At 45.2% G+C, this 24058-nt stretch overlaps 1 protein-coding gene across 1 annotated transcript in view; it reads right to left on the bottom strand.

The window, feature by feature from the left end:
- Positions 1–24058, bottom strand: part of LOC126534043 (uncharacterized) — a 57424-nt gene that overhangs the window by 6523 nt on the left and 26843 nt on the right. The gene's annotated exons all lie outside the window — the stretch shown is intronic.

The following is a 24058-nucleotide window of genomic DNA, read 5'->3' as shown; positions in this document are numbered from 1 at the left end:
TAAATTGGGTAATCCTCGCTGTCCTGGGTAATTGGGTAATAAGCGCTGTCTTGTGTGCTCCTGTCTTCTGTATTCGTCTATTGCGCTGCCCCTTCAAGATGTTTTCTTACACTCGTCGCGGCAGCCCAGCGGTTATGGCGTTGAGCAGCAGATCCCCATGTGAAGGGCTCGATCCCGATCACGGCTACTGCATTCTAATGTGGTTGGGATGAAAAACGTGGGTTCTTCATAAATTGGGGACGCGTTAAGGTACCCCTGTTGTGGAAGCATTCTCCGATGCTCCCCCACTGCTGTATGACTAGTAGTCGAATTGTAGAGTAAAAATATTTTTTACGTTACCTAACATTTGGGCACGTTCTGCAATTTACGACATAAGGGCGACTAAATGCGGAAATTGGCTAACGCAGTGCGTAAAATATTCCACGCGCATAAAATATAAATGTCTTTTGTAGGACGACTACTGACTACAGCTGTTTCTCTCAGTGCCGCCGACCTGCTTATTAGGTTTAAACGGCCAAATCTTGCGCTGGTATTTGGTTACAGTGATTTCTCATTGCGTGTGAGCCTGCCAATCTCCCTGTTTGAGCGCTGTCACATCTACGTGACCGGTCGAAATGTGCCTGTGTCACGGCAACGCAAATTTAGGTACGAAATTTTAAATACTGGCGTTAATTCGAGAATAAAAAAATAAAATTAAGGCGGAGCGCTCCGGTGACGTTTGGTAGGGGAAGCCTCTTGGTCACGACCCAACTCCGCAGTGGACTTTGTATTTCAAGGCATTGAAGAAAGACTGGTAGCACCTCGAAAGGTATCAGAGACGATATTTGTCAGTAATTCCGCTTCTGCTGAACGCATCGAAATAATTTTGCTGCAAAATATTTCTGAAATAGACTGTTTTAAGGTGAATTTAATTTCTTGACTTCGATAACAATAGGCCAGGAGCCTTTTAAAGTCTAGTTGTTCCTTAGACAAGGCTGTATCGTTTTGAATCATTCCAAAGAGTGGTATGAACCGAGACTTCGTTTACAGCTAATATCGCACCTTTATTACTCTGATATTACGCTGATCGGGGTGAAAATACATCTCTCTAAGTAACCATAATTTGTGGCAGCGTACTTGTGACGATAAGCTGGTGGACGCTTAGCGTCGATACCCCGTGATTGTTGTCCAAATGTACCTTAAGCTTGTGTTATGTGAGACTGCATATTTGTGCACTCGGTTTGCCTCCTCTTTTACCGAGTTGCCTATCGCAACACCCATGGTCGTTGACGTGCTAAATTGTTCAAATTTTATAGGTTCTGATCAAGGGTAAAACAGAGGCTGACGAATAACATAAAAAAAAAGAATCTAACACGTTTCGGCTCTCATACGGGGCCTTGTTCACAATGCGTTATGGAAGCATTGCGAACAAGGCCCCCGTATGGGAGCCAAAACGACTTGGTTTCTTCTCTTTTAATGTTATTGGTCGGCGCCCGTTTTACCCTTGAATATAAGCAATCCCGACCAGACAAGTTTTCGTCGCACTCTTTATTTCATTATGGGTTCTGACTTCACGCTGACACCACATGCTTTCTACAAAATAATCTTTTCCTCCCCTTCAGTTGAATATTTCACTGTAATCTGCACCAAATTTCTTAATAGTGGGCACTGAGTTCTTATGGAAGTATAGCATTGTCTTGATGGCATGATCGTGCTCTGCACAGAAATTTCCCCTCACTCATGAGTTGAGCGTCCGCTGAGAAACGTGGACTCCGCAATTCATGGCCACGATGGAGATCTTTAGGCTGCGTAATGAAGCCAACAGCACAAGTTCGTGAGATAGTTCGCTTTTTGAAGGGCTTTGAGATTAACAGCCCATAATTGCCATATGCTCCTTGTGATGTGCGAACATAGTAGCCTACCCTCCTGCCCGTATACTGCGCTAGATATCATTGACGGCTGGCTTGTCTTTTACTAGCTGACATCTGTGTATTGATATTGTGCCGCACTAGAGTCCTGCAGAATGGACGGAGTTCCAGTTTGGCAGCAAATGTACATGGCAAAAGGCTACTTCCCATGAGTGTGCTTTGCCTTTTTTGCAAATACACATATAGGTACTTGGGCTAGTCAGGTCGTATTTCTGCCAATAACTGTGGAGTCAACGTGATGGAGGACAAAAGGTGACATTTTACGAAGCATTCACCTTTTCAGCTGTGCAGTGTCCGTCGTGATAAGGTTGAGCTTATTGCGGTGAAAAGAATTGCATGAACATTGGCGTAGTCATTTCTCAAAGATCGCATCAACAACTGCTCATCGACTTTGAAAGCAAGCGAGGAGTGAAAGTGCATGCGTTTACATGGGACCTACTTTATAGAACTGCGGTTCGTCGCTGTTAAAATTTTATATTGGTGGTCGACCCAAGCAACGTTAAGAATACGATAAATACTCAGCGCAAGAGCACCATAAATGTCTAGGGACATTTTATTATTATGGTCCTGCTTACGTCACACCTTTAAACTTATTTTCTATTTTTATACGACCGCATACTACGGAATAAATGTAACACTTATACGAGCGCCCGGCATGGGGATAGTTGTAATTATGTCTTCCAGGAAAAATTCTACGGCAGGGCAGCAAGATCCTTCTTTTATGAATAATGAGTATATTGTCAATGTACATTGGTTTGCAGTACTGTGCCAATAAGAGATATCCCCTCTGTGCTCGCTTTTAAGGTGCGGGAATTCAACTTTCTCCATTACCGTGAACTTGAACAACCAGAGCATCCTTTCGAACAAAAGCTCCCGTCATTGCCATTGATTTCCTGTAAATGAAACAATAGCTTTCAGCACTGAGGTGTCAGCTGTTTAGAAATGTTACAATACCTCTGATGTGTTCTTTCGTAGAAAATATGGTTATACAGCACGTGCGTTCTGTTTATATATATCATCACGTCCACGTTACAGAAGCCGTGGCTGCCTCTGGTGGTATTGTAAGTCCATATTGGTGATGTCGTGTTTAAAAACTGAAATGAATGGAGGCATGGTTTCCAGCGTAATAATTTTTTATGCCATGTTCTTCCAAGTGAGTGATTATTTACAATTTTTTTGCATTGTAGATCAAATAGAATGATTAAAACGAAGTAAAAGCACATGTAAATTTCAACCACTTCAATGTTATGCGCCAAATGTCCGAAGCACAACGACATTCAGTGGCCATACAGTAATGATCGCATGCCCTCCCTAATTAGCAGTACCAAACAATATTTTCAGCAACGAAATGTAATCTGAACAGTTCGTTCCGTCTAATGTTGCTGATTCCGCCAAAAGAATGTTGACCATTCTATAACAATACATTCCTCCCGGCACGTTCACATTAGATGATTTCGTCGGGAGTGCAACTAGAAAACAACCTTAAAGAATGCAACAATGTATTCATTAGATCTCAACCAACTCGCCCAGGAACAAGTTCTACTCAACTCTCCTCTAATTAAGAATTTTGATGCAAATAATCATTCTTGGCAAAACGCTAAGGATATTAAAAGCTGAAAACCAGCAAGTATACGGATGGTGGTTTCGCTGGAAAAAGAAACAAATCGTTTCATTTACCCAGAAATATAATAATAGGCATGTTCACCTTGTGTGATTTCGCAAAAAAAAAGACCAGCTGGGCATGTTCACCTAAGGTGATTTCGCCCTTCAAAGAAAAAAATAAACTTAATACTCAACGAAACTACCCGGCACATTCACCGAAGGTGATTACGGCGGAAGTTTTTTATGGGCAAACATGTATTTGTTTCTGTCGATTACGGCCACGAGTTCATATTTTCACCATGGGCAAGCACGTCTCATCACTTTTTCTAAAACTGGCAGGTTCACAGAAGTGATTTCGCCCGGATGCTTACAAAATATCAAATTTTAAATATATCTTGTTACCACCAAATCAAATAAGGCATGTTCACAATAAGTAATTCCACCAAAAAAAGAAAAAGCTAACATTGTGGAAGACTACTACTTCCACAAATATCGTATTACTAAAACGCACAATACAAAAGAACACCCCAGACCGTTCCATTTAAACAAAAACAATTGACAATATACCCAACCTAGATAATAAGACCTAGTATTGGAAAATACTGGCGGTTTCTCAAAGTGACACATTTAAAAAAATGATGTCACTTTGCCGATCTATACACAGTCATCAATTTAAATTATTCTTCCCTGTTACAAATATCACAACATATGCCATCAGGAAAGGAAGTCCAAGTAGAAACTCTACCACGATACATATAGATAATTCGTCCATTATATATATATATATATATATATGTATATATATACACGAGAAGAAAAGGGTTAACCGAGGGACCCGATTTTTATTAGTCATATCATGAGCAGCCAACAAACACTGACACCAACGACAACATAGGGAAAATACTTGTGCTTAATAATTGGAATGAAGAAACGATAAATTAAGGGAAATTAAAGCGGATGAAAAAGCAACTTGCTGCCTGTGGGAACCAAATCCACCGTGGGTTTTTTGACCAGTTGCCTTCACCCGAAAAGATCACGTTCTCGTGACCCCTGCGGCAAAAAGGACGTTCAACGTCCGCCGCCAAGGTCTGTGAGTGGTGGCGCTGGCTAACACTCCCAGGGTTCTACTAGTACACATAAATACCCAAGAAAGTGGATGGGGAAACAGCACCGTGGTAGCTCAATTGGTAGAGCATCGCACGCGAAATGCGAAGGTTGTGGGCTCGGTTCCCAGCGGCGGCAAGTTGTTTTTTCATCCACTTTAATTTTCATTAATTTATGGTGTCTTCATTCCATTTATTAAGCATAAGTAATTTTCCCTATGATGTCCTTGGTGTCAGTGTTTGTTGGCTTCTGATGATATGACGATGCATATATATATATATATATATATATATATATATATATATATTGAAATTTGTCGCAATATACAATACTTAATAACCAAAATTAGAACTGGGAACAAAAATAAAGGATAAAAGAAGTATGCCTAATTATAAATACATTATTTAGAGGTACTTAATAGTGAAAAAATAGTCAAACTATATAAAATACATCACATCATAGTACTGGAGTCTTCCATGTACCGACCTCAGTATAACATAATGTTATATATACTTATAAAACTGTTAATCTTCTACAGAAAAAGGAATTACAAACAGCGTAAAAAAAACAACTTAAAAATAAAATATATCTATCACTTGCCTCTTGCTTAATGGTATTTTCAATGTCTTTTCCGGGTAAACAAGGAAAACCAAGAAGCACTGAAGAATAGCGCCATCTCTAATGAAGTATAAAGCCCTAACATGACAAGAAAGAAGCAGGAACCGAGAAGAGAAGACAATCAAGAATCGAAAAAACAATGTACAAGCAAAACAACATTCAAACAATATTTAAATCAATGTCCCTGAATTCCTTGTCCGTTCCCTTGGTCGTGGCCAGCCGGATAGTCGCGCCACCTGCTTCACCTATCTCGGTCTTTTTTTTTCTTCTTCTTTTCTTTCATTCTTCAAATCTCCCCTTTTTTTCTAGTTTTTTTCTTACTATACCATTATACTCAGTGGCACGGGATGGGCTCCCTTCTCTCATCATTTTTTTTTACTTATGTTATGTTTCTAAATTTCTTTTATTTTTGCCCTACTTTAACGTATGTCTAATGTTGCTAGTTATCTTTCTTATATGTTTATTTTTTCCCCACTTTAACGTATGTCTAATGTTGCATTTTGTGTGGTGCCTATCTTTCAGATTATTCCGAACTTTTATCCTGCGCGGAGCAAAGTACATTAGTATGACTTCTTTTAGCATGAGCCAGGGCTTCAGCAAAGTTCACAAAGTCACACAGAAAGCAGAACCAATTGTAGCTTCGTGGAGAAGTGCCCTTTCGGCTACAACACATGAACAATCGCAAAACTTAAGATACACCAAGAATTTAAATTTGAAAGAGAACATGTCATACATACAAAAATAATAACTCATAACTCCGGGAAGCCGTAAATTTGAAATTGTACCTCTACTCAAAAGAAAGACAAAAAGTACATTTCCCAGAACTACTTTACCATAGACAAATTGAAACACCAGAAAACATTATATTTGTTCATTCATTTAAATATGCAATTTTGCTTTAAAACACTGCGCTAGAGAATATGAACCGTTTCTAGTGCACTTTTGTTGGCAAAACTTTTTACTCTGAGTCCTCATGTGTCGGTGTCTTATAATAGAGGATTTTTTAGTTGTTTTTATTCCGTAGGCGATAACAATTTTATGAAGATAGTCAACAGTAACTTACGAAATAGCCTAGTTTAGTGTGAAACACAGTTTAACTTCATTACAGAAACCTCGCATTCAAAAATTTTGAAACATCGAATAAAGGAGAAAGTAAAGGAGTATAAATTATTTTTACAGCTGCAGCTGCAAAGGGCTTGAAAGTATGTTTGCTGTCGTTTGCTACTGTTCTCATACTGCCTTCATCGTAGTGTTCAGACTGCGTCTTTTACTTCAGTTGGACGCTCAGCGCATCACGAATAAATGAACCTTTAGGAACCATCCCATCTAGAGATGCATGTCTTCCCCTTCGAACAATGTGTCAGTAAACATTTGCGCTTCAGGTATTTTGCAGGGATTAGACATCACTTTGTTTTGTTTTTTTTCTCAAGGTCCTTGAGAGGAGATCGCCTTCTTTTTCGTTGCACAGCCCTGTCTTGTAAAGATCACCAGCACGAGTTAACTAAACCCCTTTCTTCTGCCGAGACCAGCGCTTCCAGAATTTATCCAATCCATGCATGGCGGTCTGAGAACAGGCACCTCGCTTTCTGCGCTGACGAAATGAGCGCTGAATAAACGATAAAGATAGCGCGCATGACCGGGTAAGCTGAAGAGAAAAAAAAAGTGCCGAAGGAACAAATCCGTCAATAGAATTACACGCCGAATTCACAAAGCTTTTTTTTTATCGTAACTGCTATTTTTCATTCGACCGCCATCTTCTACTAATATGTCCAGCCACATTATTGGCTACAGTTTGTTCTTACGAATAATTCTAGTACGAAATCTTCGAGCTTTCTGCCGCGCGAGATGGTCGAATCGGAATAGCTTTGGCATCAAGAAAGCGTAATCCGCAGAGCCTCCGTCACAACTGCCCACGAACTCTAACAAGGTGCGCTCTGGTCGCAATGAAGTACGCAGAGTCATTTCTAGCAGGCCAGCTCGATATGAATAGTTAGTGCAGGTGTATTTGGTACGTGCTTTACTGAAAGACCAAACATACTACACAAAAAGCAAAGGCTGACGTGATAAGTTGGGCAATCACACGGTGAGTAGCAGCTTCCACAAAATTAAGGAATCGGACTCACAGATCGCTTCGCTGTGGGCTTCTTCACCTTTGCAAGTGCTCGCATTGTACATGCAATGACCATTTGCTAACAACACTGCCTCGATTGCGCTCGCAACTGCAGTGCGTACAGTGAGACATGTGGTGTACATTGGCAATTGAACGCGAGTCCAACTCATTAGCCTAGGTTATTCGTCACTTATAGAAAGCCAAAGACCTTTTCGCGCAAGCTAACATTTAAGCACCCTTCCCTGTAGTCAGTGCTATCCATTTGACTGAAGAGTTAAGTTGTGTTTCTAGGTATACATTTGGCCAATAAATTGCTAGGTCCTGAGCTCCAACTTTGGCAGTTTGTTGTTTTCACTTGCACTGAAACGTATGAATATTCCAACAGGCTTAAGTCCATGGTTACATTCTGTATAATATTTCTTTCACAAGAATGCCTTCGCTGCATGATGGTCAGCTAGCGTGAACAATGGTCAACATAAGAAGAAAGACTAAGGATCGAAAGAACTTTTTTCCCTTTAAAACCATCACATGACATGTGGGTCGTCGAAAGAATGGTTCTAAAACTATGAAAGCTGAACTAAACGTTTAGCCATGGAGGAAGAATTATTGCATTTTTCCGTTGTAGCGGTTCTAATGAGGATTTGCCGAAGATTTCTGGATGCAAGGAAACTTATGTTGTCGCTTCGCATTGCACCACCTGGCCCATATTCGATCGGACCGGTCGCTGTTTATAACCCGCTACTCCCATTCACCAAAGTGAATGCTGTCTATGTTTTATCTCATCTAGGTATCAAAATTCAGATTCTACGCCGACTTCCTTCTTGAGATTGATTCATGATATGGAATCATGAAGGCTTAGCTTAAGGTCACACACAGGGAGCTTGCGATGTTTCTGCAACGAATCAGTGACGCGCCGCGATGGTGACGGATGCAGATCGTACCGTTGCTCCGAGGCTGAGCAACTCACCATCTCTCAGTGGGTTTCCGTATACAACATAAACTTGCCATTGATTCGAATTAATAGGGCAGCAGGCAGCCTACGCTAGTCTCCTTCAATAGTCTCCTACACCAGTCAGCAGATCGCTTCACAACAGGAATGGTTTTCCTTTAGCTTTCTCGTACACTTCATTTCACATCAATTTTTACGCAAACTCAAGCCGGTGCACAATGCTCTTGTAAACAGAGTCACGAGGGTGCTTACTTGTATCAGCAGTACACAGCGACGCCGTCGCTTTGTCACTTTTTCTCGGTCACCACATCAGGAACATAGTAGTGTTGATTTATTGAAACGTGCTTTTTAGGGTGCTGCCTTCGATCGCGAAGAACGTGCGGGCCCACCTTCAACGGACCATTCAAGAAACGGGCGCGCTGGATGAGCAGAGGCCGCAAGGCAACATGGTAAGTGAGAGCGCTGGCCGCTGTGGCCGCCGGACGCTGACCTGTGCCGCCTTGCCTGCAGCGTGCCAGCGGCACGTGGCCCTGCGCTCGCTTGTCCCACGATGCCTTTCGCCTAACCACCACAGAGGAAGAGTTTGAGGCCGCCGCTGAAGGTTCGCGCCCATTTATGGAAATGTCCGTTTTCATTCTTTTTCTCCTTTCGTGCCACAGCATTGAAAAGCGGAAACAAATAAAATAAAAATAAACGTAAGAAGAAGCAGTTAGTTCACTGTGACTTTTTCAACCGCGATGCACGATCTCGCAACTGGGTTCAAGAAAATGTGCAAGGGAATAAAATTTTAGGCATAGTATTTTGATTTACTAAGTGCTCAATGATAACAGAAACGTTTCCCAGTATGGGCAAGCTGTCTGTTCACGAAACACTGTTGGTCCCATGTTATTATACTGCACAGCTTTAAAAAAAAAAAAAAAAAAAAACAGCTCTACCCGCGTAAGCTAGGACCCATAGTAGGTCGTGTCGCTGTAAACATATAGCGACTTGTACTACTGCAATACAGAGGCGCTAGTCAGTAGCTCTGTTCTCTACAGAAAAACGAAACTAAAATACAAGCACTGCCTGATAGCCTTATCTCTACCAATATATGCCATGAAGCGCATCAATCTTTACTAAAGCAAATGTATATCTTATTCGAATATTTCGCGCGTTCTAAAAGACCATATTTTACAGATAACTGCTAAATGCAGTGAACGGTGAAAGCGAACATTTCGCATCCATTATGCCAAAGAACACTCTGCCAAAGAACACGACCACTATGCCATTATGCTAAAGAACACAACAAAGAACGCTATGTTATCCGCCGTGGTTGCTCAGTGGCTATGGTGTTGGGCTGCTGAGCACGGAGGTCGCGGGATCGAATCCCGGCGGCCGCATTTTGATGGGGCCGAAAACATCCCTGTACTTAGATTTAGGTGCATGTTTAAAGAACCCCAGTTGGTCGAAATTTCCGGAGTCCTCGGCTACGGCGTGCATCATAATCAGAAAGTGGTTTTGGCACGTAAAACCCCTAATTTTTGAAAAGAACGCTATTTTAATCGAGCCCAACCACTACCCTCCGCCGGTTTCGGTAAGTGGAATGTTTAAAGCCGTCGGATGGTGCAAAAGAAAAACGTATATTTAACGTTTTAAGGAACCAAGGTGTCTGCATGGATGCAAGCTCATTCAGGGTAGCAGCTTTATTGACACGATCTTCCTTTGTTGCAGCAATAAAATTTTGCTGTATTGGGGGGGCGGGGTAAAAAAGACACGGAGTTCTGCGAGTACGAAATGAGAAATATTAATTATTAGTTGTCTAACGATGTTGTTATCAAGTGGAACTTCATTAGAACGAAGTCGCTTCGGCCAAGAACACATCTGCGTAGTTTCTGATGTTCGGTGTAAGCATACAGTCTGCTAATGCCGGCAACAAAATTGTAATCATGTCTAAGAGAACGAAAAGCAAGCGGGCAGCCTCCCAAGGGCCGGCAAAGTGTATGCGGTAGACATTGACGACACGTCGCTATTTTGTCCTGCCGATATGTGTCAAGGAAACAGTGATAAGTTACATGCACTCTTTACTGCTGTGAATGCACAATGAGGAGATACTTTACCTTTCTTATGCTGAAGGTCTTTCTGGATTCTAACACTGTGAAAGAGGTGATACACAGAACTACCAACAACAGCTTTTCCCCCATGTCGCTTTTTCGAAAGCCGTCTGCGTGAGCCTGCTGGACATAAACCCCAGCAACAGCAGCTTTAGAGAAAGGCTGCTTTGTAGAACGCAGTGACTTTGAAAGTGGGAGCGCAGGTGCAAGCTATACAGCGCAGGAGCGCTTCATCCAATACAGTGCATGCTTACCGTGTTACTGTGGAATTCTTTATATAAAAGTGGGTCGTCTAGAGCAATAGAAGAAGCTTGACAACGTTGAATATTTCTTGTCCCTCGCAGTGCCCGAGCGCCGCAATAATTCTTCGCAATTTCCGTTCTTAAAAGTCCCAATAGATTAAGGCCCTCGAGTCATATTGGCATTGCGCCTGCAGAAAAATGTAGCTGGCTTTGTCGGCAAATAAATTACAGGCAGATCAACACAGCCACTTGTCCCTGCGGTGGGTGTTTTGATGGTGACGTTTTCATGTCGTTGAAAAACCAAAGAATGCAAAAAGCGTGAGCTTAAAACATACAGAAACAATCGACGATGGTTGGCAATATAAGTGAACGAGCAAGCGAGCGACAATACCGCTCGCTCTTCCCGCCCATCCCGGCAAATAGGTCGATTGGTATCACGCGCCCTTTATCTCGACGCCTTCCTGCCCAAATACGACCACCTACCCTCAACCAATAAACACTGAGCAACACAAACTACATTCGACAACGGCGATTGAGCCAAAGAAAGCTATCCGCTTTAAGATTCATATATTTACTGGGTGAACTCAAACTGAGAAAAACAAGTAGCACTCAAACAACAAGTGCCAAGCCAAGCAACAAGTGGCAAGCCAGATTGTCGAACGTCGTAATCTGATCTGCGGGTCGGGCGAATCGGTTTCTTATAGATGACTCGTGGTAGATCCCAATGGGATCACTGATGCTCGCTTCCCTTTCATGGCGTGCTATACTGTTCCCCTCACAGTGTCAATTTGCTTATGCAAAATTTTTTTATCATAGTATTGGCAACATTCCAAGTAATTGAATCAATTTTTATCCATCTGGTGCCAATCGATCATGTTGCAGCAGTTTTTAACCGGCTAAGGACGGTCAACGAAAAAATTAAGAAGCGCGGGGGTCAATGGCTCCCACTTAAGTAGCATTGGTCCCTATACTGCAAATAGAACATAAAACTCAGAAAAGTTCATGCAGAAAAATTAAGAAAAAAAAACAAACAAAACCATCCTCGTTGCTTATCAAAGTCAACGGGAAGTATTTACTCCTTGCACACGTGTCGCCAAACCCGAACGAACGGACATCCTCACGGGGAAACGCTTGCTCGAGGACCGGCACATTCGTGGGTCTCGACACCCTGATGACGTACAATAGGAAGCAGACACGGTCGCAGACCCTGCTCGCCTCATCAACTTCGTCTTCGACAAAGGGCTCTGGAATGTACGAGTCCACGTCGTACCGCAAGAGGGGGACCACCAAACGCAACAATTTGTCTCGGCGCCCTGTTCAGTGGCATTTAGCTTGGAGTGCCGCTGATTGGCCGCGCGTCGGCTGTGTTGTAGCGCGTCCGGCAGAGCCGCCCGTATTTTGTCGACCCACCGCCTCGCCCCCTGCCTCGCCGATTCAGTAGGTATATCCTAACTCCGTAGTCTCTGCAAAGTTTTTTGCACTACTACGGTCCTCTTCCGCTGGATACTTGCGAGGTCCCGTTGTTGTGTCTGTAAAGAGAAGCCTACGAGCAACAACGCATAGGTAACGCACCGAAACCACGTCAAATGTGGTAAACACACGTGTACCGGGTCGTGGAACAAGGAGAGGAGGTGTCACAGAGGTATCGCCCTACGAAAGGGTGCGTGCGTGAGTTGACGAAGGGGCCGAGCCACTAGCGGCCATGGAGTGCTCGCATGGGGGCACGCGCCAATCGATGACAAACTCTGTGACCTTGGACGGCATCGTGTTTGACTTTGGGTGCGATTAGGCAAACATATCCTTCGAATGTAATATCATTGCAAGAAATAAAGTCGCAGTTTTTGTTCTCGCACGTACAATGCTTGAAACGGCTCAGTGTGTGTGGAAAGTCAGGTTGTATGCAGCGCATCTGTGATTGTCCTCAAGCCCGAGCTCATCGTCCAGTGCGCAATGACAGCGGAGTATCATTATGCTCCGCAATGGCAGGGAAAAGTTTCTCATTAGGTCCGTGTCGGCGCATTGGTGTCCAAAATCAAAAACGCTCACCTAGCTGTTATTCCCCAAAGATTCTTCGATGATCGTAGTGTGGGGCTGATGGTCCTAAGCTGCCTATTAACAAGCCAGCGAGTTGTCGGGCGTTCTCGGCGCGCATGAGATAGGCAATGACGCTAAAGTTGTCTTCGTCGCCGACGTTCGGTAGCTTGGCGTTAAATGTCGCGTGATTTGGTCCTGAAACCAACATGAATGGTGCCATCTGAGCTATTTCCTGCATTGTCCAGATGCAGGGAAGCACTCCAGAAGCAATTGCTGTGTCGATGATGATGGCTTTGGGGGTACCATGTCATAACATGGTGTTCTCGACGAATAATTCTGCTTTTTCACCGCACTACATTGGCGGAGGGCTATAGTTTAGGCGAAGTGGGTAAGGTAATTGGTAGCCGCTATCAACCATTAATTACCGTATGCTGACGTAGAAATGCCCCTATACTCTAGCCCAATCTGCAGCAATTGTCGGCTAAGAGGTTCGGTTGGCTGTAGCGATGCCCTTTTCCCTCTTGGTGCTGTCTTGTGTCGCCGATAGCCTCAGCATGTTCTGATGAAATGGGCGACATGGTCAGCAATAAAATAAGCAACGTTCAGGCGCAGCCAGTGATATTTTTCAATTTTCGCGAATCAATAGGGCATCCAGAGAAACGAACTGTTGTTAGATTATCACGAATGGCGTACAAACCACGATAGCACCATGACGGCAGTGTGACGACAAATGCGTGGCAGGAGGACGACGATGGTATGACTACGACGGTATCGAAAGAGTCGAACAATAAAGCTGGATTGAGGACGATGGATACGCCGCTAAGACATCGCCAGCACACACCTAGTAGCCCAAGATAGTCGACAATCTGCCTCACTTTGTCTTCGTAGGATAGGCTGACAGACAGACAGCAGGCTCAAAATGGCTGAAGCAGACAAATGTTGTTAATGGCAATATTACTTGGGGGCTGGTTACTGTGGTTTCGGCGACATTGTGAGCTGCACTCGTTGTCTTGAGCATCAGAGAATATAGTATGCCGTGTGATCCCCAGCTTTGTCTCTGAACGTCGGAATTTGGTTGTGCGTAGGAAAACAGCATTTCGCTGCGACTGCAGCAATAAAGCAGGCTGTCGTTGTGCGAACTGCGTATAACGTCAGGTTCTCCGTGGGCAGAGTCATCACGCTCGTGCGCATAAAAAGTTCATTTAACGAGTGAGTGTCTTGCCCATCGCTATAGGCAGAGTCCCCAATTTTAGCAGCGATATCCTTATTCGTGGCGATAAGACATTGTAGACGCTAAACGTTCGCCAACACATAGTAACTTGATGTCATGCATCCTGTGACATCAGCGAGCGTAGATGGATTTAGTTGCGTTCCTGAGACAATGAAAGCATGGCTTCACAATTGATAACATAGGGCTTTAGCACTGCGCCATGACGATACGTACACAACACGGAAGCGTTTTGCGAAACCTAGCAGCGCATGTCCACTTGGCTTTTAGCACATGGTAGTGCCCACGTGCGGAAGCACACGTAAATCGGGTGTGTCGTCTGCCAGACAAAAATTTAATAAGTTGTTATTTGCAGTCAAGCCTAGACAATCCAAACCTGATAGCCGGATTCCTAGTGATATTACGTCACAGTAGGCGCCATTTCGCGAAACAGGAGGGTCTCGCGCTCTCCCGAACAAGCAAGGACAACGAGAGCTGGAGGCGAGGCTCCCAAGTGCACGCGAAAGAATCAGGTCTACGTGTACGGGGCGGCCACGTACGCGTCAGCTACTGCTCACGGTGTGTTATGCACATGCGCACTATGCCGACTAAAGCGCTCATACGTGCGTTGCTCTGTGGCGTACGCAGCGTAAGCATTATAAAGCTTCGTATTGTTTCGGGCATCGTCCGTAGACACAAAAGCCGCATTCAAAGGGTTTTCTCCCTCGCTAGCAGCCTCCGACGCTAGTGAAAATGTAGGTTAGCATTTCGCTATTAAACCAAATATGTATATCGGTAACTTTGATGAAGGGAGGAGGGGTGCACATATGGCGAGCCTGGCGAGCCCATATGGCAAGTCAGGCTGGCACAAATTGGTGACCATAAATAGAAAGTACGCGGCCCATTGAAGAGGGCAATGATGGAGTACGTTTCCGCACATGGCGTCGCCGTACATTCCCGTTCAGTGCCCTGGCGCCTATATATATTTAAAACATTTGCCATATTTGCTGGCACTGCTACTACAGAGACAGAGATTACGCAGCCTGACCTCGAATTTTGGAACCGCTTGCGTAGTTTAAACAAAGAATTTGGCATCCATTCGATGAAGATTATGAGCGGCTGGAAACACGTTAGAGGAGGAGCTTGCTGTGTGCAGGGCTATCAGCACGCAACTGTGAACTGATGCAAGTATCGCCAGGCTTAACGTTGAAGGTATGTAAGTTTGGAAATCTCTTATTTCATTGATAATCTTTTAGAAAAAACAAGGAAACTTTGTAAATTTGTATTCCTTTTCCAGGATATGGCATACAGATGAAGGACATGTAAGGCGAGTCCAAGCGTATTTAATTCTAGTCACTATCTCCCTTTTGCATATCTCCCCGCAAACAAGTGGGGCCATAAGACCTGGCTACAATTATCAAGTGTGTAAGGTTACATGTAATAGAGCCCGTAATAACCACGTCAAAATGATTGCTTTCAATGTGGGAAGCACTACCGTGCGTCTGTAGCTTCCAGGATGCCTTACTTTGAAAGCCTAGCCTAAGTCGTATCTGCTACTCAAATCGCGCTTCTTGGCGTCACCACCGCTGTGATATTTCATTGCAGTCACATTGTATGCTCCCTGGCAAATACTGCAAAGGAAATAATACCTTCTTCCAGCCTCCTGAATTGACACCTACATTGTCCGCAATAAACAGCTGCGCTTTCCATCCTAAAAATACTGAAGCTGTTTTGAATAACGCACAGCTGTATCTGACATGTGCACAAGCTCCACATGTACTAGCAGCGTCCACAACGTGCAAACTAAACAGGACATTATCGATTGTTAGCTATCGCAGAACATCATGATTGTGGCATCTTCCTTATCTCAGGCAATTTTCTCGGCCGTGCGCCAGTACAAGGCTTGTCATTTGCTGGGAGTTCTCCTCATGCTTCATGTGTAGAAAAAACTTCAAATTTCATTATTCTTGCTCTATAAAATGTTCATTTTGTTGTACTTCTTGTGATTATTGTGCGCATACCAAACAAACAAAGGCAGCTTGTAAACTCACCATTACTGTTATCGGGCTCTGCCACCATTTCCGGTGACTAGTCTTTCTATAAGAAATATACCATGTTTTTTATATTGCACGTCACTTGAAACTGCACTGTCCGAAATATTTGTCATAATAAAATTCAGCGGAATTAATCTCAAGATGTGTACAGTATTGCGCTTAGCGTTGAATAGCTCCAGAATAGCTCCAGAACTTATTATCCCGTCAAAATGAGTTATGTCTGAGGCGCCTAGTGCAGGCAATCTAGAAGTAGCAAATAGAAGAGTAATTAAGTTGGCACGTTGTGTTGGAATTAAAAGGACGACTCTATACACAAGCCGTGATTTGGCAGCTATGCCCATATTCTAATGCTAATGCCTTTCTCGCTTTTTAGCGTCTGTGTGAGATAAAAGCAACGCTGCTCCACCGCCGAAGCGTCGCCTTTGAACAGGGTTAGCTGCAGATGAGCAGCCCATTGCTGGACTTTATAATTCCTCGTTGTCAATATTGTCTGTACACACGCATGTCCTTCCAGCGTTAAATGTACATGTCTGTTTGCAACATCTTTACAGATATCCGATGTTACGTGCTCTTCGTATATGCCATCTGAGATGGAGCCCCCCCCGCCCCTTCCTCGCTTCATTTTCTTCCGGTTACTTGAACCTCTTACCGGCGGAATAATAAGATTAAACAGAAAATTTATCAGCACGGACTGGGTGTGAGGAATTTAGCACTAACGATGGCGCCTGGCAGTTTACACAAGCAAGGTGTGTTCATTAGTGAAGGGAAACAGCTGAAAAAGTACGGTTTTCATGAGGCAGCACAGAGAGGCACGTTCCCTGCGTTTTCTGGGATTTGCAGATTTATTGTTAAAATATAAGGAAACATTAAAGGGAACTTCTGCAGTCAAACAAAAGGAGACAGAAGGCTTCTTTGTAGTGTATTTTATTTTGTATGATCTTATGTTGCTTGCAGTGGCGTACCAACTATTTCTCCAAAGGGAGGGGGGGGGGGGGGGCGGCAAACCGCAAACGATGTGATCTGTCTCTCTCTCTCTCTCTCCATATAAAGATAGATATGTATACATGCTACCTAAAGGGATCAGTGTTTCTGGATTCGAGAGCCTCCTTATGTGATAAACAAGATGAAAGGGGGTCAACTCAGCGGTGTGATTTTAATTAATAATATTAGAAGCCGACAAACAATGATACCAAGGACGACATAGGAGAAATTACTTGTAAGGGCTACTTCTAGTAGTCAAACAAAAGTACCCAATAAAGAGGATATGGAGACGGCGCTGCGATAGCTCAATGGGTAGAGCACCGCACCTGTAGTGCAAGGACGTCAAATCGTTCCCCCAACTGCAAGTTTTTTCATCCACTTTAATTTCCACTTATTTATCGTTTGTCTAATTCCATTAGTAACTACACGTAACTTCTCTCATGTTGTCCTTAGTGTCATTGTTTACTTGGTATCATTGCTTCTAATGATAGATATGCAAAGTACCAGTTACCTTGCGAGATACCAGTTACCACAGATGACCACGAAGTCACGTCGTTATACGACACGGGTGCGGACACGTTTGTTATGAGCCAGAATCTCGGGCGTACACTGAACAATGTTTCGATGCAATGGACTGGGATTCCGATTTGTACTGCAGGAGGGCACCTCATAACTCCAATGCGGGTAACTCCAACATTAGGGGTTTCACGTACATCGGCGACGTTATCATTCTTCCTGAATGTTCAAAGGACCTTATACTCGGCATGAATGTCCTTCAGGCGAACGGTGCCATCATCGACCTGCAAGAGTTCAGAGTCAGCTTCGCTACTATTCAAGCCATTGCGAACAGTAATGACAACGACCGTGACATCGCGCTTCGCGTAGCTGACGATCACGTCACGTTGCCACCCAAGAGCAGCGTGCTTACCGTTGTCCGATGCGACATGGAAGACGACGCCGAAGGAATTGCTGAGGCAAACATCCCCCTGCTTCTTCAGCGCCACATTTGCATAGCCAGAGGGATGCTTCGGGTGCGAAACAAATGTTCAGTCGTTTTGCCAACAAACTTTAGCAACGAGTATCGGCATGTACCGCGAGGAACGACAATCGCATTTCTTCGCGAAATTATTGATGTTACTGACATTGCAACATTGGAAATCGCATTGTCTCAGCAATCTGAGCTACCCAGACTGAAAGAACGGATTAACGTTAACGCTGCTCTGCCAGACCATCAGTAAGACCATATACTGAGTCTTATGAATGAATTTGCGGAATGTTTTTCAACGTTGTCCAATGTACAGCGCACGTCCATCACAAAGCACCGCATTATTACGGATGAGTCTGCACGTCCTGTTCGTCAGCATCCTTACAGAGTGTCCCCAGTGGAAAGGGAAGCGATCAAGCATTAGGCAAAAGACATGTTCCAAGACTCCAAGACGACGTGGTCCACCCGTCCACAAGCCCGTGGGCCTCCCCTCAAGTGTTATTCACACAGAAAGACAACACAGTACGCTTGTGTATAGATTACAGAAAGTCGAACCGTGTCACCAAGCGCGATGTTTATCCATTGCCACGCATCCACGACGCATTGGATCGTCTACAATATGCCAAGTTTTTTCCTTCATTGGATCTTAAATCAGGGTATCGGCAAATCGAAGTTGATGAACAGGATCGTGAAAGAAAAGCGTTTGTGACACTCTGACGGGCTTTATAGGTTCAAAGTTTTCCTCTTAGGTCTCTGTTGCCCACCTGCCACCTTCCCGCGGATAATGGATACCGTGCTTGCTGAACTAAAATGGCAAACCTGCCTCGTATACTTGGACGACGTGGTCGTGTTCTCGAGCACGTTTGAGGAACATCTCGCACGACTCTAGAGTGTCCTCGCAGCGATTCGTACCGCGGGCCTCACCATCAAGCCTGAAAGTGCTACTTCGGGTTCCAAGCGCTCAAATTTCTTGGCCATGTCGTTGGTCCTAAAGACGTCCGACCAGACCCCGACAAGTTAGCTGCCGTCGCGAGTTTTCGCCCCCCACAGGCAAGAAGTCTGTCCAACGCTTCCTTGGTTTGTGCGCATATATAGACGCTTCGTCGAGGGATTCTGGAGAATTGCTGAGCCTCTGACACGGCTTACACACGAAGATGTGCCTTTCATTTGGGCGGACGAGCAGCAGCAGTCGTTCAATGAATTGCGTAAGCATTTGCAAGTGGCCCCAATACTTGATCATTTCGACAAAGACGCTGACAGAGAAATTCATACTGACGCCAGCAATGCGGGTCTCGGCGCAGTTCTTGTGCAGTGGCAAGCTGGTGCGGACCACCCTGTTGCTTATGCAAGAAGCAGTCTCACCAAGGCTGAGAAAAACTACTGAACCACTGAAAAAGAATGCTTAGTGGTCGTGTGGGCCATCAGTAAATTCCGACCCTACTTGTACGGTAGACCCTTTGAGGCAGTCAGTGGCCACCACGCCCTGTACTGGCTTGCCAACCTCAAGGATACTTCAGACAGACTAGCCCGTTGGAGCCTGCGCTTAGAAGAGTACGACATAACAGTTATCTACCGATCTGGGATGAAGCACAGCGACGCTGACTGTTTGTCACGTGCACCACTCCCTACGACGTCAACGGACGCTGACCATGACTTGCCATTTGTCGGCGTTATCGACGCCATAAAGATGGCTGAGCACTAGTGCGCTGACCTTGAGCTGCTGCGGCAGATCTAGCACCTTCAAGGAGTTGAAGGTGTTTTACCCCGCTCGGTCATGCGGGGCCTATCATCGTAATACTTGCACAACAACGTCCTTTACAGCAAAAACTATGGGAGCGGTCCCAATACGTACCTCTTTGTCGTGCCGTCGGCGCTGGGCCAAGACATTTTGCAAGCCTGCTATGATGAGCCATGCGCGGGACACCTGGGATTCGCTAAGACAAGGGTAAGGCGATAAGCAAGGATAAGCAAGGATACGACAGAATTATTACTGTCCCAGGCTTTATTCTTCTTTGCCACGGTACGTGTAGACCTGCCGCGATTGTCAGCGCCGCAAGATACCTCCAGTTAAACCGGCTGGAGGGTGGAGAAAGACCCTGTGGACCCTCATCAAGCACCGTTCCAACAAACAGGAATGGATATACTTGGGCCATTCCCAGTGACCTCTTCGCGCAACAAATGGATAGTCGTTGCTACCAACTACTTAACCCGAAGCTATTCCGCAAGCTAACTCGTATGAAGTGGCCAAGTTCTTTGTACCCCACATCGTCCTACGACATGGTGTACCGTCCGTTCTTATCACCGACCGCGGTGCAGCATTTACAGCCGAACTTATGCAGGGAGTTCTCCAGCTGACGCATCGCTCTCACCGCAAGAGCACTACCTATCACCCTCAAACCAATGGATTAAAGGAACGTCTGAACAGAACGCTGGCTGATATGCTTTCCATGTACATCGACGTAGAGCACAAGACGTGGGACGAGATTTTACCCTGTGTGACCTTCGCGTGTAACACTGCTGTACAGGAGACTACACAGTTAACGCCGTTCGAACTTGTATACGGGCGCCGCGTCACGTCCACACTTGAAGCCATGCTACCTATGGCTGATGATAGCACGACCAGTGAACACGTAGAAGAGTTCGTACAAAGAGCCGAAGATGCACGCCAGCTTGCTTGGCATCGTATCCGGAGCCAACGGCATACCGACACCCTTCGATACAATCAGGGTCGACGCGACGTCCAATACAATACGGGCGCCTTCGTGAGTCTGGACGCCCATGCGTCGCCGTGGACTCTCGAAAAAGTTGCTCCGCCGGTATTTTGGTCCCTACAGTGTTACGCGGCGCCTCAGTGAAGCGACCTACGAATTCGTCCCTTGCAGTTTTGACCCCGGTTGGCCCCATCCTCGTCCTCGCGTTGAAGTTGTTCAGGTAGTTCGCATGAAACCATACTATGCGCGTAAGCTGCACGTTCTTCTTCTGGCCGGCCAATAAAGAGAAGTGTCGATTTTGTAAGACTGCGTCTTCAACCTACTTTACAATATATACATATACCTACCTACATACATACATACATACATACATACATACATACATACATATATATTTTGGCGGCGAGCTCCACCACTGGAAAAGCTGGCGCCACCGTCGTCGTGACGTGGCATGAGGGATCACTTGGACACAGCGGCCGCATCGGCTGCTTCGGAAGCACCGAAGCGAGCTTAAAACGGAAGTTTTAAGTCCCACCTGCGCCGCGGTTCTGATTAATTGCTGGAGCTTTACCGCCTTGGGTGTCAAGTTGACAACATCTAAAACTACTAATAGATAGTGGCTGCCTTTGGAGGCGTGCAACATGGTAGGCTACTGCTCGGTGCCACAGTGCAGGACGTACGCAACGCAGCCCGGTGTCAGTCTTATTCACACGTAGTCCCGGGCCAACGAGCTGCGTGAAGCTTGGCTGGCGAAACTTAGAATTGGCAGACAGCCATCGGCTACAACTAGGGTATGCAGCAAGCACACATGCGAGGAAGATTTCTGCTAAGGCGCCGGGACTGTGCGATGTTCGCTGAGTAGCAGAAAACGCGCACTGAGACGCTCGCCCGCGTTCGCTGCCCGGCTAATGACAAGACGGTTTGGTCTATCAACTTGTTGATGCTTGATACTGGCAAGATCACTGGAACGGAAAGGGAGTGGTAAGACGCACATTAAAAAAAGGCACGGCATATGGTCATGTTTGTGTTAAGAATTAATGCACTGGATTACAAAAAGAAGCAGAGAAAAATCGCACGCTGAGAATCCCATAAACCTGCAGTGCTACGCAACTTGAGAAATAATATTGAAATATCCAAGAATTTTGAAGACAAAAAAATTGAATCGTCGCGACGGCACATCTCACAGTCGCTCTAGGCGTCGAAGTCTCTGTAACGAAGTTATTTTTGAACAGTTCTGATAGCGTCCACGAAGCAATGGTTGCTAGTCTACTGTCAAATGCTCATATGCTGCGGCCTAAAGTCACGGCACGCAGGCACGCACACACGAAAACACACACACACACACACACACGACGACAAAACGCGCTTACAGCGAAAGCAAAACATTGTGCGTGGACATGGATGCAGGCGCGCAGTCTGTCGCTGCGAACCCGTTCGATCACTGCATTGAGGTTTCATTCTGTTATGGCCTATTTGGTTATACAGACAGCCTACTGTAAGAACAGACTTCGCACACTTTACTTTCAGCGTTTGCCTACCTTTCACGCAAGAAGGCGGTTCGGGAGATTCGATCGCGGCGACCGCGCGTATAGTGGCGTTCGCTGTACGTATTCGGTAAAGAGATAGCGTCTGTAAACGATTCTGTGCTTTAAGTTTGCCCAAGATTATTATATCGACAGTCAAAAACATCCCTCGTTTTGAGAGTACCTACACAAATGTCCAGGAGGGCTGCCGCGTGGTGTTATCGCTAGTAAGAAGCGGTGTGAGCATCGGTCACCTTCAGTCGCTTTTTAGTCGCCAATAGGAAATGGTCACGCGACCTCCTGAAATTGCCGTTGTGAATAAGGCCAGACACTTTTCCACATTTCTCGCAACACGTCGTATTTATTGTAGGCCATATGTGCTCTATGTATCATTACTGCTGCATCCCACTTTCATTTCTTTCTTTAGGAATACCTTGGCGCACGCTTGCGAGTGCCTCTCTTTCACTTATGTGACACTCTGGGAGTTATATTGATTGTGTTATATTAATAGGTATATGTGATAGATATGTGTGACATATTTATATTGACTTTGAGTACGGTTTCTCGTTGAATTTATACCACTTAATCACAGCCCGGGAAATTGTAGGAGACCACGTGGTACGCCAGAAGGGAGAATACAATGAAGAAGAGCGGGACGCTGCGTTTTGAAACGTCTTAGGTATTCCGTACGGAAGGCCAGGGCACTGACCAGAATACCCGCACGAATTCGCGAAGGTATGCACGCCTCCTCAATTCCAAGGAACATGCACCCGAAGTTCCGCATCGGACAGCGACAAGCCCCAGTGCAGGTGTTCACGAGAAAGTGTTAGAACCACCCCACTGTCTTGCACGTAGACACGGCCAGCACCCAACAAACACTTCGTTCCTCGTCAGTGTAGTCGGCAATGACGGAGACGAAATAAGTGCCCCGTCGGTTTCCGGACCGAGCTGCCGCGGCACAGGAACTAGGTGTAGCATTAGCCATCACAACGAAACCGTCATAGCTATGACGGACCCTCAGACGCCATGTAGAATTTTTTCCAGGACCAGACATCGCATTCTAAGTGGAGCGCACCGGCTCCCACGATGCACATAAATCGTGCACACTATGTGGCATGCATCCTTACGCTGCAATCGGCAGGCATACGCTTTCGCCCGAGTGCATGTGAATTAGGAGCCTTCAGACGAATGAGTTAAGCCATTCCATTTGGACCCGATGCGATTAATCTACACGTACATCCTACAATGCTAACGCCTTTTAAGAAGAACACTACCACCACGTCGTAGCGGTCTGAATTGACAGGAAGCCATAACATGAAGGAAAGTCCAACTCCGAGTCTCTACCGTGCCATGCACTTTACGCTCTTTTCCTTTAAATGCTCAAATGGTAATCAAGGCGTAAATCTTTACCACGTGGTATGGGCTTGCGCAAGCAAAGTTGCACTCACACACCTAACACATCCCATCACACGGCAATGGGATGCAATGCCCTCCACCTCCGTCTGGATGGATATGCTGAACTTGGTGAACCCAGTGAGAAGGGCAGCTACCGCCGTTAGACCACTGGACTGGGGTGACCACTCATTGCACAGCGGAAGCACTACCTGTGGTGGTGGGCTATTTTGTATATCTTTAATCTCTCCCTCTCTTTTAACGAATGTAATTTCTGATTGTCTGAACTAAACTTAGAGCCCAGATTCGCCGATACATTGTCACTTATATTCGCATATCTCTATAAATCTCTTCGGTTGTCCACTAGTAGCACTAACTTTTCGCCTACATCCGCCCAGCGATCTCCTGGTGCACTTTTAAAGAGAAGCTTTCCTTGCCTCCACCTTCGACATTTTTGCTGATGCTGCTGCTGATTCTGCTGTCTTTCACGCCGTGTCAGCGGGTGGTTCGGAAGGTGCGCATACAGGGATGGAGTGTGGCAGAGAGGAA

Source organism: Dermacentor andersoni, chromosome 7 (genome assembly GCF_023375885.2).
Source record: "Dermacentor andersoni chromosome 7, qqDerAnde1_hic_scaffold, whole genome shotgun sequence".
Lineage (NCBI taxonomy): Eukaryota > Metazoa > Arthropoda > Arachnida > Ixodida > Ixodidae > Dermacentor > Dermacentor andersoni.
The sequence above is the reverse complement of the archived record's forward strand: the minus strand, read 5'-3'. Positions and strand labels throughout refer to the sequence as shown.